Genomic DNA, 16148 nt, shown 5'->3' on the forward strand with positions numbered 1-16148 from the left:
TAGGGACAGTGCGGAATGAACCAATTAAATCCTCTATTGTTTTTCTTTGCACATTACTTCCCCTCTACTGCGATGTTCCGATGCTTCAACGTCAAATATGGTAATTAATATATTTTTGACAATCTCTCATATTCTTTTTCTTCTCCTTTCGGCTTTCCCCTTCAGAGATCACCACAGCGAACCAGTTGCCTCCATCTAACCCTGTCTTCTGCATCCTCTTCTCTCACACCAACTACCTTCATGTCCTCTTTCACTACATCCATAAACCTCCTCTTTGGTCTTTCTGTAGTCCTCCTGCCTGGAAGTTCAAAACTCAGCATCCTTCTACCAATAGATTCACTATCTCTCCTCTGGACATGTCCAAACCATCTCAGTCTGGCCTCTCTGACTTTATCTCCAGAACCTCTAACATGTGCTGTCCCTCTGATGTACTCATTCCTGATCCTATCCTTCCTGGTCACTCCCAGAGAGAACCTCAGCATCTTCATCTCTGCTACCTCCAGCTCTGTCTCCTGTCTTTTCCTCAGTGACACTGTCTCTAGACCAAACAACATCGCTGGTCTCACCACAGTTTTGTACACCTTTCCTTTCATTTTAGCTGAAATTCTTCTATCACACATCACACCTGACACTTTCCTCCACCCGTTCCATCCTGCCTGGACACGCTTCTTCACCTCTTTTCCACACTCTCCATTCCTCTGGACTGTTGACCCTAAGTACTTATCCTCCACATTCTTCATCTCTTCTCCCTGTAACCTCACTCTTTCGCTTGGGTCCCTCTCATTCACACACATGTATTCTTTCTTACCTTCATTCCTTTCCTTTCCAGGACAAACCTCCACCTCTCTAGCTTCTCCTCCACCTGTTCCCTGCTCTCACTACAGATCACAATGTCATCTACAAATATCGTAGTCCATGGAGATTCCTATCTAACCTCGTCATGCTATTTAAAATATATAAATATATAAATAAATGTGTAAAAACATATGACGTTGTTAAAAAGCAACAATTGATTGCAGGAATTAAACAATTCATGTATCGATGTATAGGTAAATTGTTAAGTTTATATCACAGGAAACTTCTCTTGCTAGCATATTAAGCTTCTTAATTCTACTTCAGCAATAGGGTTTGTGTGTGAAGTTAAAGGGTCTGTTTGAACATTAGAGAAGTTTTTCAAATGTAGGCCCTCGAGCTGCAATTTAATGAAAGGAGGGAGGGAGAGAGAGAGAGAACATTGCACTATATGTAGCTTGCTGATGCTATTCCTGTGTTGCCATGTCAGGTTGCCATGATGCATGCTGAGCCTGTGACTGTGGGAAAGGTTTGCAGTTCAATGTTGTCAGCAGTGGTTGAAGGTATGTGCAGGGTAAACACACCTCCATAGGACCGTGGGGGTGGTTAAACTCAGATGATGGGGTTAGAGCTACTCAAGTCTTCAAAGACCACAACTGTTTGCTGTAGAGCCAGGTTTTCTTTACAGTAAAAGCATAGATATCAACAAAGGAACAGCACGCTATTCTCCAGTACCCTTTGACAGGCTGGAAACAGCCAATACAAAAGTCTACACTGGAGTGTATTTGTAGAACTGCCATTATGAAGAGCATGAAATTTCCTCCGGGATTAATAAAGTATCTATCTATCTATCTATCTATCTATGAAGTCGTCCAGGGGTGAAAGTTGTCCAAAAGTGACATCTGGTGGTGAGAATTAGTGAGTTTCTATAATTGCTGCAGCAGTGATGTATCACACTATCATAACAACTTAAGCTCAATGTTACAGTGAAAAATCCAGACTCGAGCCATTAAGAGATTGTACTGCATGGTCCATTTGAGCCATTCCCCCATGTAGAATTTGTAATATAGTGCTAAACTGCTGTAGTGAACCCCTTCTGTGTACAATTTGCTACATCAGAGCAAAGTAATATACACGAATCCCTTTTAATGCTGGTACAAAACAGAATCTTTGGTCGTATCAGTTTTTGAAAGCAAAACTGACTCAACCTGATTTCTGAAAGAAAATGTACTAATAACACCTTAGTAAAACCCAATACATGAATCTACTCAGTTTACTCTTAACCCTCTGTTAGTGTTCCACTTTATTTCTCAGTGATGTAAAGCTGCGGATTTCAAATAATTTATGATGTGTTTAGTTAAATATCTTAATCCAGTATTGTAAATGACTGCTCTATTCTATATTTTGACACACTGCTTATCCACTAACACCTCTGCGCTAATCTACTCACCTCAGAGAAGGCTGTTAATGTAATTATTTTTGTTCTGTCTACACATTTGTAATTCTGTCCGATCTGTTTTATTAAAATACATTGAATGTACAACACAAAATAATTGTGTTAATCATTCAAATTAATGACTAATCCAGAAGGAGCAGTAAAACTAATAATCCAGTTTTCTGGGAACAGCAATTCTATAATTTTTTTGATGTAACATGTAAACACTGCTGTAAAAAGGGAAGTTGTGTTTCCTTGGTTTGAAGATGAATAGCAGCAGTTCTCTTCTTCTAGAATAATTCTTGAATCCTCACCATCCTCTTGATGGCAGTATAGCTCAACTCACACTGCCTCGGCTGGCCCCGACTCTACCTACACAGATTTCAGCTGAATTTAACATTGTGCATCATCTTTACATTGGATAAAGCATGACTTTGAATCAAGACTACAAACTACAACATGTGTAGCCTTTAAAAGCTTCACAGGGATTTTACAGCTGCTTCTTAATTTCACACTGTGTCCTGCACCTGTGGCTGACGTCTGCCAGCAGTCGACTGTTGTGTTGTACAATTGATTTATGCTCCAACTAACCCTTTACCATAAGTTATTCAAGTGTAAGCCTGCAAACATATACCAGATGCTATTCAGTACAGTATGATGTCTCATCTATTGGGACGTGACTGAGATGTCACAGAATCCCATAATCCTTTTTAGACCATGTTAATCATGGTGACTGCACTGATTTTTTACATTTCTGAAGGCAAAGTGGAATACGTTATACAGCGATTTTAATATGATGTGATATTGTGAGGTAGAGTAGAAACACCAGCAGTAATCCTGGACACCCAATCCCTCTTTACTGTCTGCAACAGTCTATTGTCAGGATGGGGATACAAAAATTTGCATAAATGGTGGCATAAGGCAACTGGCTGTTGTTTTCTAAGAGAGGACTTCAGCCTCATACTGAGTGTAAAATAATACATACTTTGATATTAACATTCAGTTCTCGGAGGTGGAAACAAACACAAAAAATGTCATGTTGCGGCTGCTTTCTGTGTTTGCCTTTGGTGATGAGCAGAGCGGAATGGCAATTTGTGTTCTTTCATTTCCCAATGTCCACACTTTGCAGAATGCCACAGCACTGTAGCTAACGGCTGCACGGATTTGTTTGGATTACTCTAGCTGCTCAGTAGTACATTCAGAGTATATAAAAAGGACACGAGGAAGTATATTTGATATACACAATAAACGTTATGCAGCATAAACTGGGCTATTCTAGTTTAGTAAAAATTAGGTTTATTCTCATTCATTCTAGTTTATGTGTTTTCTGGTCCATTTGTTTCCTTTGGTTCTAAAGAGGCTGGGAAAATGATAAGTGATATGCCAGCATTTCCATTTTTTGTAGGCTAGAATTTATAACCTTCCAGAACTGATGAGAGAGTGCAGAGACTTGAAATGCCACCACTGCTGCGCGATGACAAGGGTTTTCATTGCCATGCATTGGATCAGGTGCATTGAACTGTATTTGCAACATCCTCTCAATGTCCCCATACTAGAGGGCATTGAAATGTCAGCCCCCATTTTTAAAAACAAAAAGTTAAGGATTATGTTGTGCAAGAGAACTGTGAAGACTAAAATTAAACCTTTTAATATTTGCTGGTCTGGTGATGCTGGACTAAACTGTTCCACCCTGTTTTCACTTTACAGCGTAAAAACTACCACAGGGAGGGTTGTCAGCTAAAAATACAACAAGTGAAAACCTCATTCAAACTTGGGCCTAGGGAGGCTGCTGGCCCAGCATAGTTTCCTGTCTGGCTTCTTTTAAACCATCCATTGTGACTGAACATTTCCTATTAGCATAAACATTTAGGAAAACACACTTCCTTCAAGTATCATAAGGCTCAAAGCTTTTTGACAGGTCTTAAAACCATAATGCACTTTCACCTGCCTAGAAAGCAGACAAAGAGCTCTTCAAAACGATGCTCCTCAAGGTGCTGTCACGCTAATTAGTTTCTGTTTCGTGATGTGCAGTCAAACACCCATACACACACGCATCATGGCAGCAAAAACCAAGCACACCTTCTCATATTCTCAGATCTGTTCCACTCTTTTTTAAGCTAATTAACTTGGTCCTAACAACCTTCTACTGTCTCCTCCCTTTTGAACGTTTCTCTACAACTCATCCAATCATTAGCATATCTGATCTGAACAGACCTTGTTTGCACAGACACTGGTTTTGTCTTAGCTTTGTTTGTACATCTTTATTCTACTGCACCTCAGTTGTGTTGGCTTTCACTCTGCAGAGGATTCCAAGGTTATTGATGGAAGCAATGCCTCCTTTTGTGTTCTGATTGATGGTCAGAGGTCCACAGTGGAATTATTGGCGCAGTCAGAAAACAGAGCAGCAGCAGCCCCAGCCCCAGATATAAAGATTGATTAGATTACGCAAGCGCATCTGTAAGACAGCAAAACGATTGAAATCATTCATGATAGAAGGCCTGAACACACACCAGTCTGCAGCCATTGTGCATCTCTGTAGCAGGCTTTGCCTTTGGATTACTGATAGGCATTAACAGAGGTATGAGAGCTTTGTGGCTTGCTCTGAAAATGACCCCTTCACCGTTTCTCTCCATCCTGTGTTTGATTATTCAAGTCATGTCAGAGTGCATCTGAAATGAATCCCACAGCTTGTGGTATGACTAGAAAAAAAAAATCAAATAATGCTCTCAAAATAAATGATAATGATATTGATCTTAACCTGCAAAACTGAATGCGAAGAGAAATAATAAGGGGTTAGCTCAAATCCTTCCGGCTTGGTTGAATTCCATGTGGTTTGATTTTGAACTTCAAATTTAAAATGCTGTGGTTGTTTTTACCTGAGGGGCATTGTGGCTTGTTTCTTTCTCATCGCTTCCCATGTCTTACTTCAGACTGAGCATAAATCAGCATCAGTGAGCTATATTAGACGAAATAAGTACAAGCTGACAAAGCTTTCATAGTGTCAATAATGCAACAGGCCTGTGTAAAATGTAAACACAAAACATAATTTAACATTAGCTTTTATCTTGTCTGTCTGTCAGATGAATATAACATTCAGTCTGGATATGGTTCTTTTCTGTTCATGTTCTGTTCTATTTACCTATTCATCTACATCCTTGTGGTTATTAGTTTTCATATTTAAATTGTGCGTCTGTTTTTGTATTATACCTATTAAATAATAATAAACATATAATAATGATAAACATATTATGGAAGAAAAATGGTTTCATTATGCTTCCAAAAAAGTAATTAAATAAATCTATTAGATAAAGAAACATCCTTTATTTGAAAACCAAGCAAACAATTTCAGAATCTTTATCTAAAGTTAAATCACAACCACAGAACTGTCCCATCGCCCCCACCACAAACAAACTGCTTTGTTTGACCATTTGTGTTTCCAGTCCCTTCTCCACAGGCGAAGACTTGAGTGGCTGTTTGACACCATTGTCTTATGCAATCCGCCAAAGCATCGGAGCGTGACTATCGAAGAGGCGCAAGGGACTACCATGTGCCAAGAAGAATGACTGAGTGCTACTCCTGGATGTTAGGAGGAAGAGAGAGCGAGGGAAGAAGAGACTGTGAGGAAGGGGTCAGGACTTCAGTCAGTACTGAAAACAAGCCAGGAAGACTCCGGTCACAGATGACGGACAGCGGGGGAATGAGAGGGAATTTACCGGAAAAGAGATGAAGGAATGAAAATACCACAGGAGACAAAGAGGAAGACACAGAAATAGACTGAATCAAATGATGGAGAAGGAAAAGGAAATGGGAGATCTCAAACTGCAGGATGAAAGACAGGAGTCTCAGAGTAGAGTCTCGCTCCAGCTTCCATTAGTCTTACTTTGTCCAGAAACACAGTGCATTTTGATTTATGAGTTAATTAGAAGCCTATAATGATGGTAAAACGCAGGCCTACATACAGGTTATAATGGATGTAAACCCCTAAATATATAACAACAGAAAGTGGAGATACAAATGGAATGACTAATGAACTTACTCAGTCTGTTGTGTTGCAGAAAAATTCATATTTTTTCCTACTCCCATTTTCCATTACGCATACCAAAGTACAGTTCTAGAAAGTTAGAGGATTTTAATGGGATTTATTTATACGACACTTAAGCATGACAACAAAACATGAGTGCAGGAAAGATATGAGTATATATGTCTGTACACACTATAGAGCCACTGCACATCCCGAAGGGATACGATACATGCCTGCGTCACTTTTCTAAAATGTTCCGCTATGAAATGTTCTGCAGATACAAGTACATGTGATGATATGATGTCATTATATATACTGTATATAATGACATATATATATATATATATATATATATATATATATATATATATATATATATATATATATATATATATATATATATATATTTCCCCAGGAAATATACATGTATATATAGTGACTCTGATATAAAATTATGTCAAAAAAATAAATGCAGATATGGTGCTGCTCCTCTGCTGCCATGTAGGCAGTACCTTCAGTGATCATGGTCACACTCATCCATCAACTGGACAGCACCGACAGAACACAAACCTCCGTCAAGGCAGCTCAGTGTCATTAAAACACTGAGGTTATCATCGACATATTGCTCCGCTACTAAACTCCACTTTATTATTTATTATATAAATGCAGTGGTCATGTTTGTGAGTGGACTGTATGTGTTGGTGTGATTTTCACTGATGTGTCTGATTAGTTTGTGATTGGAAAATCTTTCTCTATTGGAAAGACTGCTTTTGCAAACACGAGGACTGTGGGAAAACCCTCAGATGTACAAAGCACTGACTCTTTTGCTGCTGGCTGTTGTACAACAATACTGATGTTAGAGTGGACTCTGCTTATAGTATCAGTTATAGCTCCAAAAGATTCATCAGTCTGAAAAGATACCCAGTAGCCCTTTTATTTGTTTCATTGACCCTGGCGCGACTCAGCTATTGCTGCTATTAAAATGATAGAATGGGCTCATTTATGACCTTCATACAGGAATACTGTACTTTTATTAATTACTGTGTTTATCAAACCTACTGTTTACAGCTTCCTTTAACTATGAAATATATTCTAAAGTGCTAGACACTTGAACTTCATCACTCTATGCCGATTCATCTTCATCCGCTGAGCTTTTTCTATTATTATCTTGAGGAATAAATGTCAGCCTTAAGACTTCTGCAGTGGTAAATCTGAAAAATATTCTGAAAAAGTTATATTTACATTGATAAATTTATGGTTGGAAATATGTAAATTAAAAATATCAGCTCAAGTAAATACACAGCTGGGGCCATAAATGACCAAAGTTGGCCTCTTGACCAAATTTGACAGCTTTAAAGATCTTGTCTTTGTGAGCCCCATTACTCATTCAACTGAGGCACAACGTGAGGCCTTGAAATGAAATTGTCATCTTAAAAAAAGGTCTTTTGATGTGCATAGGGAGTTCGTGCTAATTTTAGCGGGCCCTTACCTGGGTGCTAGCTTTTATTCTGCCTGCAAAGAGAATGAGTTGATAAAAGAACGGAAGACATCAGTGCTAAAACCCTGAATCAGATGAGCCAAAGCTGATTCTATGTATGAGGCTAACAACCGTCTTCTTAATGCCATCCATCACAAACAGCTCCTCTCTGCGCTGCTATAGGGCTGTCCTGATGGTTTCCGCCTACTTAACACTGCCGCTGGTGATGATGCTGTGAATGTACGTATGGACTCCTATGCCTTGAAAGTATAGAGTGGGATGGCGAGGCAGTGAAATGAGAGAGAGGATAGATTTACATGAAATCTGAAAACTGAAATAGGGAGGCAGATGGAAAGAGAATTGGACTGATGGAGGCTCAGAATGTGTGAAAGAAGAAAAACCTTGAGAGCCTTTTTTTGTAAAGTTGTTGTTTTTTTTTACAGTAATCATCCAGAATTTGAAGAGCTTTTTGAAAAATACATTTTAGTTGAAGGAAAAGCTGAAGGGAAAAAATATCCAGTAAAAGTAATGTTTTCCATTTGAAAAAATGTATGCCATAGTTTGATGAGAAAAAAATGCAACAATCAAGATGTGATTCACTCAAGTATTGCCAAAACAATAATTGTTCAAGAGTGTGTCTGAAAATAAAACACCATCATTACAGACCCGATTCGGACCCAACACCGAATCGGATCCGGTCAGTTCATATAGGTAATGCTAGCAAATGTATACCTATTGGTAATTCCAGCAGACACATCTCAAAAGAAAGATGAGCATTCATTAAGGGTTGTTTCTGGGAACCTTGATGAATTCCATCCAGTGTTCATGCTCACTGAAAGTGAGGCTGAGCTGTGTGAGAGTAGAAAGACAGGAAATTTCTTCCTCTAACAAATGTAAAGTTGAAGTCTCAATCAATAAAACACACCCTATTTGAAATCAGTACTCTGGATGGTTTGGTTGCTCCAGCATTAGCGTATTTGCCATGACAGGTGGTTTTCTCACAATCAATCCTCTGCAAATGATGACAGAGTAAGTCGTCCGACTCTTCCATCTCAGCTACTCTCACGCTACACTTAAGTGTTTAATTGCCACATAGCGCAAAGTGGGTGCAATCATGCAAATGTAGGCTCGCTTAAAGCTCAGTTCTTATATCCAAACTCTTCTCACGAGAATAATTTAACATCTAGAGATGGTCACACGAGAATGGAAATCTGTGCGCTTACAGCGTTGATTAGCAGTTTGCAGCAGAGAGAAGTTTGATCAGGGGACAGAACAACTGTTACTATTTTGTGTATTCACAAAACACTTTCAAGACCAATAATATTTGTATGGGGGTATAATTCCAGTAATGCCAGAGGGAAGGTGCTGATCACTGTTTCTCGGATGCTTCCCTTATTAACTCCATAAAAAAAGCATCATGAGGGAAGACGAAAGGAACTTCTTTTAGTAAATAATAGATATTCTCTGAAATATACATGAAAGCCTCCATCCTGCAGTCAAATATGCAATCCAGGGCTCTTGAATCACATATCTCCCAATCCCAGTCAGAGGTGGAGTTGTGTAACACCGAAGCAGTCAAAGACTTTGGGGCATTATTATAATTCTTAAACAAACGGCTTTTCCTGTTCCGAACAGAGGCAGTTGTTACTGTATCATATAAAAACATATAATTGCAATTTTTGTTCTCTGTTCTCTCTCTTGGTCGTTCTTTTATTATTATACACCCACACATGCGCGCAGCAAAACGAGACAGATGCCACTGATTGCTTTGAGTTTTGCATTAAAGGGGACAGACGTGCAATCAGTTGGTGGCATTTTGGTTCCTGTGCTGATGGGACATGGAGGAGCTTTGGCACATACGATACATTTGCATCAGGTTAAATACATAATTAAACAAATACTGTGATCTGTCTTCAGTTTGTTTTACACTGTCTTCCTGTATATAACTTTTCATAATAGTAGATCATTTGTGATTTTCGTTCCTTTAAGTCTAATTTCAAAGAAAAGAACAATAAAAATTCACCACACAGCAGAATTGCACTGCATGATTGATGACAGAGCTGTAAAAGCACGATATAAGGTGGATATTTGAATTACTGTTCTTGGGGAGTTAATCAAATAGCACAAATTAACCTTTTTATCCTCAGTGACGCTGTAATAGCACTAGCAGATGCAGTGACCAAACACATTTCTTCAGTCCATCCAGAGGTTTCCCAGAACCTCGGCTGCGACAATGATTCATCCTTTTGATTCTAAGAGGGAATGACCATTTTTACACCTACAATGACAGAATGATCTCTGTGCAGACGCAGTTTAAATCACAGGCTCTCTCCTATTCGGGCCGTGCTTCGTTGAATTTTCCGAATGAATTGGCTGAGGGGCAAATGAATTGGAATGTAGCCTTTTATACCTCGCCTTTTTACCCTTTGCAATTTAATGTGTCAGTTATCTGCCAGCAGAACTGATCCCCACTGATTTATCACTGTATCCAAGGGCAGGCGTGGGATTGGCAAAGGACAATGCACTCCTACATGGTCAGTTGAGATGTGCCACACCCTGTTTCCATCTTCCAACGTAAGTGTGACAAGCAAAACGAGGACGCTGGGACTGCTTAAGTTCTTCATTCCCTTTTTCCATTTACAGCACAGGCAACGTAAACCACATCAGACGTGCGCCCACTCCAGCGTTCGATAAACCGGTCTTCCAGGAAGCTGAGAGACTGCAGAAAGACTGCAGAAAATCCCTCTGTGTACACGTCTCTCAGTGATGGCTGCACGATCAGATGGATGTCCTGTTATTAGAACCTCAGTGACAGATTCAATTTTGACCCAGAACCAAACCGCTAGCTTTAAATAAAACTGACAGATTCCTGTTCATTCATTTAAACCATAATAAAATGTCTCAACACCTATTGGATTAATTGCTATAAACTTCAGTACAGCCATATAAATCCCCCAGAGAGTAAATCACAAAGACTTCAAGAGATTATTGTGCAGGGTTTCAGATGAAATGCGTCAATCTTTGATACAAACGTTCATGTTCCTTCCAGGACGAACAATCAACATTCGAACTTTAAGACTTTGCTTTAAGACAGGGATTTAAGAGTTTAAGCAATTTTTTACCTGTCAAGAGAAAGAAAAAAAAAATCCTAATTACTTTTTCATCTTCTTATTGCTTTACTATTGCTTCTTGTATTTTCTCTATAGTCAGAAAACATCGCATTTTGGTGATCAATGACTGCATCAGCCAATAATGGGGTGAGAATCGCCTTTGATTGTTTTGCTCAGATGAATTGTTTTCTTGTGGACTGCATTTGGGACCGGCCAACCACAATCAAAACCTTTTAAGTGTCAGGAGATGAGTTGCTCTTCTGCGGAATTACTCACTTTTTACACTGACTGATTGAGTACAATTGCTCACATTTTACAAAAGGCTCCTGGTGACAACGGATGACAAACATGGATCTAGAAATGTCAGGATGAATTAAAAAAATATGATAAAACATGACCAATGTTTATCCTCTGCTTTATTAATATCCTTTTGAATGAGCTGTGACATCAAGTTCAGAACGCCCTCAAGAAAGACTTTCTGTCTTATTTAATGAAACTAAGTTAATGCCTCTCGACACCAAACCAAGCAGAAACACTGAAACATGTCGGGGCGTTTGGACACACCGAACAACGTTCTATTGTTCATGAGATAACGTCATTCCACAGGGGAAGTTGTCTCCACATGGGTATATCTTTAAGCTCATTCTCAAGGTTAGATCTCAAAGACTAGCTGTGCTGGGCAGCGCAGCACCAAAGCATGAATACTGATGAGTCTCCTGTGAATCTGGGTCTTAGTGAATATAAAAGCCATCATTTCAGTAAAAATCAAAATCAGAGGTTTTGATATGGATCAAATACATCTGTAAGGCAGTGGCTTGGAGCTGCCCCTTTGTGACCAACACTGTTCTCTCTCTCCTTCCAATTCTCATGGGTGGAGGTAATCCTTTTTCTCTTTTTCTTAATTTAGTGGTCCTGAATGACAAAAATAATAATATACTATAATATACTGTTTTGACTCAATCAATTTCCACCTTCCGTGTTGATTTTTTATACTGAGCAGATCTTTTTCCAAGTGAACCCCTGGCTGTCAGATGTCAGTGTCAACCTTGTTGGGTTAATATTTTCCCTCCTGTAGCGCTCTCAGGTGTCCGTCCACATTTAAATGAAATCATTCTCACATCAGTAAATTACCTTTAATTGAACCAAATAAAAATTCCATCTCTGCTCCAAATGCTTTTGTGATGGGAACATTTGTCCCCAGCTTTTTCCATCAGACACTCCCTGAGTTCCAATCAATGTCTTCCATTTATAGAAGCAGTCAATACCATTATGGAGACAAAGCTGCAAGCCTCTCTTGCACCTACTGACTGTCTGCAGGAACCTGCCTTCACCCACCCCGCTCTTCCTCGTCCACCCCTCCTCCTTCAGCTGGGAAAGCCTGGGAAGGAGAATCCCTTTGTATAGACTGCAGAGCTGTAACCCACTCAGCCAGGCAGGTTGTCAAGTTGACTGCAGAGGTGAGAACGTGGAGGAGAGAAAGCCAGAGGTGTCCTTCTCTGCTTTCAACTCCTGCTCTTTGCATCTCTGCCTTACAGCGTCTCACCCTCTGTTTCTCGCTCCCTCTCTTCCTGTCTTCCTTCCTGTCTTGCTGGCTGACTGTCTCTCTCTCGCCCTCCCTGATTAGTATGCAGAGTCAGGCCTGCTCTGTTCTGCAGTGTGGGTTTGTGAACGCTGCTGCGTGTCAGGGAGAGGAGGGAATCGCACTGCAGTGGCGGGTGGGGCGATCACACACATCTACCCACACATTTAGATATACATTTAAAACATTTGCACACACACACACATGCACGTACACACACGTGTACACAAACTGATATATATTTTTACAGTGCAACCTCACAGAATAAGGGGCTGCATCTGGTGAACATTAACCAAATTATAAAGGTGACGAGGCAAAACCAGATCACTGGTGGTAAGACAGAGACAGCTCTCAGTTTGTGGCTCAAATTGAATCATCATTTTTATGCTGGAATATTTGACGTTAATGATTGAATGACAAAATAATGACAAATGCTTCGGTTCAAAAAAAGGGTGCACGTCATAAATAAATTTTTGTTACACCATATTAAAAAAAGTCAACTTCATTGCTCATTGTACGAATACACAAAGGAAATAGTCATTCTTATATTGCTTGTTCACATTTGTTGAGATATACAGTATAAGGCAGTGTTAAAGAGAACATGTCAAATGGCCATCAACCTGGAAAAGGAGTATTGATGCCAGTTTTTGGAGACAAAATTCAATTCATCAGCATTGTCGTAGCATGCCTTGGGCAGTCCTCCCTCCTCAGGTGGTATTTATTACTCTCCACTCTAAAGATATTCAAATTTTTATGACAGGACATTAAGAAGAATCCCTGATATATTACATATACTGTATATATTTCCCAACTCAGTTCAGTTCAGGCTGACATATTGCTATAGCTTAAATCCAATGCAAAACAACATTTAACAACACCTGGTTTTAATGTTTAAATGTTTATTTTATTTGGATAAAAGCCTTAGAGAAGACTCGTCTTTGAGATGAATTATTTAAATAAAGAAAGCAACACTTAATATAAGACCAAAATGTCACAAAAACTTTTTTTTCCCATTGACTATGACATTCCTTATTTAATCAGTAATTAATCAAATGTCCTTCATTCTGGATGATGAATATAAAGAGCAGTAAACAAAATCAACCAAAACTTTTGTGTCCAATAACAGATTTGAGCAGGATCACCGCTCAAAAGTAGAAAACCTTGTTGAACGCAAAATACTAGTTATTTCCAGACTAGTCGTGGGCTTGTTTGATTAAGATGTAATAATGTGGAAACACAAAACAGAAAATAATTAGTTTTGAAACTAGATTTTGACACGAGACCCTCGGGGTGAAGCAGGAGGTGGTACAGTATTCATTGTCAAACACCTTTACTGTTGAATTTGTTTGAACATATTGACATTTTTTTTGGCTCAAATCAAAGAAAATGTTGGGGTAATGAGGAAATGAAAGGTTGATTGTAGCCATTAAAGACAGAATATATGTGATGCAAACTACATATGGTTGATTCAGCTTCATTACACAACTCACAGTTCGTCACGACTATAAATGATCAATCAATACAGTATCCATAAAAACCGAGGGTTATAGTCCATCCATTAAATCATCCTTTTCAGGGTTTTCAGGATGTGGTTTTAAATAGTTTTTAAGAAAGGATACAAGACATGTGCAAACAAAAAGCTTACCCATACTTGTAGCCTGTTTGCATTGTTAACAGCTATCAAAATAGTGACAGTTTTCCTATTTTTACTTTCTTATTTCTCTCCACAGTCACAGTGTACCAGTTAGAGCCATTGACAGGTGTCTTTTTATTTTCAACATAACATTTGTTTTCAACAGTACCGTAATGATTTTTTTTCTACTTACACGTACTGTAGAACCCGTCTTTGTCTACACTGAAGCTGCAACAGAGTAATGAAGTCTGTTTGGTATTTCAACAATCAAGCTGATATTAAAGCAAAGAAGATCAGAATGCACTCAAGTGGAATCACCATCACAGACAACACAGTTCAGAGTCAAACAAGGAGGATGGCAAACCGAAACAATAAATATTGAGGTGCCTCTCATGAGCACCCTCTTGCTATTATGCAATGTAATATTATTTAGTAGCCAGTTTGGGGGCGATACATCCCGGCTCTGCAGCAGCAGGGATGTGGGAGTCAGATCAACAACCTATCCTCCACAGCACAGGAGAAGAGACTTCAGTGGATTTTCTCTCCTGGTGCTGGTTGAACCCAATTACACTTGAAGCAATAAATCCTTAGTAATGCAATTTCCCCTCTAGACAAGATCTGCCGGGTTTCCCCCATCATGCTCTCTGCTTCTGTTTCTTTCTCCTGCAATGTGATCGTTCTCCTTGTCCTTTTTTCTTCCTCTCACTGGTCATTTGCTCTTTGTTTTTCTCCCTATCTTAGTTTACATATCATTCACTTCTTTTCACCTTCCTACTTTTTTTCCCTCCAGATTCTCTTGGTCTTCATCCACCCCCGCTGGCACTCCCTCGCTCTATTATTACACAATTCTCCCCATGACCTTCATCTCTCCCTCCTTCCTTTTTCAGCATGTCTTTTCCACTTATCGCCGCGTCAACTTTCTCCAACCATCATCTCATCATAGCCCCCTACATGTTCCAAAGCACCCGTCTCTTCTATTACACACCTCCATTTGTCTCACAGTTAATAGCCACACATCTCTCTTCCTGCACTGTTCCCACATTTCTCATATTTTCCTCCTCCACCCTCTCCATGCTGGTGTTTTTCTATGTAATTACACTGAAAATATAGGATGTGTTTCACTCCTATGCTGATGCTGTGTTCCATTAAACATATAGAGTATTCCTGTGCTTGCTGCAAGGACAGTCTATTATAATGAAACAATTTATTAAATTGTATAAATAAAACACTTAAATATTCATACCCTGATGTAATGCAGCCCAACGGGGGCACAAGCCAGTGACAACTGTAGGCCGGTCCCAAGCCCAGATAAGTACGGAGGATTGTGGCAGGGAGGGAATCCAGCATAAACCATTGCCAAAGAAATATGAGCGTTCATCCAAAGAATTTCATACCAGATTGAACGTGGACCAGGTTAACAACACATCGATGGAAATTCAGCTGCTGTGGGTCAAAGACGAAGCAGAGGTGGACAGCTGATTCTCAGACAGAAAAGAAAGAGGAAAGAAAAGCGCCAAGCAGGGATCGTTTTAAAAGAAGATTTAGTTAAGATATATGGTAGGTGGAAAGAGTGTCAGATGGAGGGATAAGGGTGAAATTTGAAAGTGTTGGGGCAGCAGTAACTCATTCCACTAAGTCCTGACATAATGCAGCAACTCTTATCAGAACAAGCTGAAAAGAAAAAAAAGAAAAGAATATTCATAATATGATGTCTTTATTTTATATGTAATGAGATTGTCCTCTGTGTAATAGTCTGTATTGGTTCTTGTATTATTTTTTTTTACTATTATTATTAGCAGTGGGAGTATAGAGACAGAATGAGCAGCAGTAAAAGTGGTGTTAGCATAAATTAGCCTCATTCACTGAACCCCCAAAGCTACTTTTACTTGTCTAACAATCTCTGCATGCATGCATGCAAAATAAACAATGCACATGTGTGCTGAAATAGGCTTCAGAGGATCAGTCTCCTAAAAGCATTCACCTTATAATATTGTTAGACACATTTGTTGAAGCATAAATGCTTATTTGAACAGTTTTAGAATTTATATTTAAATATATTTTCATATATTTTAAATATATTTGAACAACATTTGTCATCTGA

At 39.1% G+C, this 16148-nt stretch overlaps 1 long non-coding RNA gene across 1 annotated transcript; it reads left to right on the forward strand.

The window, feature by feature from the left end:
* Positions 1 to 8: 8 nt before the first annotated feature.
* On the forward strand, positions 9 to 11042 carry LOC137613801 (uncharacterized). The gene is made up of 4 exons (XR_011038997.1): positions 9 to 100; positions 1283 to 1355; positions 10224 to 10299; positions 10369 to 11042. It is a non-coding gene; the product is annotated as an uncharacterized lncRNA (long non-coding RNA).
* The last annotated feature ends 5106 nt before the right edge of the window (positions 11043 to 16148 follow it).

This window comes from Antennarius striatus, chromosome 19 (genome assembly GCF_040054535.1).
Source record: "Antennarius striatus isolate MH-2024 chromosome 19, ASM4005453v1, whole genome shotgun sequence".
Taxonomy (NCBI): domain Eukaryota; kingdom Metazoa; phylum Chordata; class Actinopteri; order Lophiiformes; family Antennariidae; genus Antennarius; species Antennarius striatus.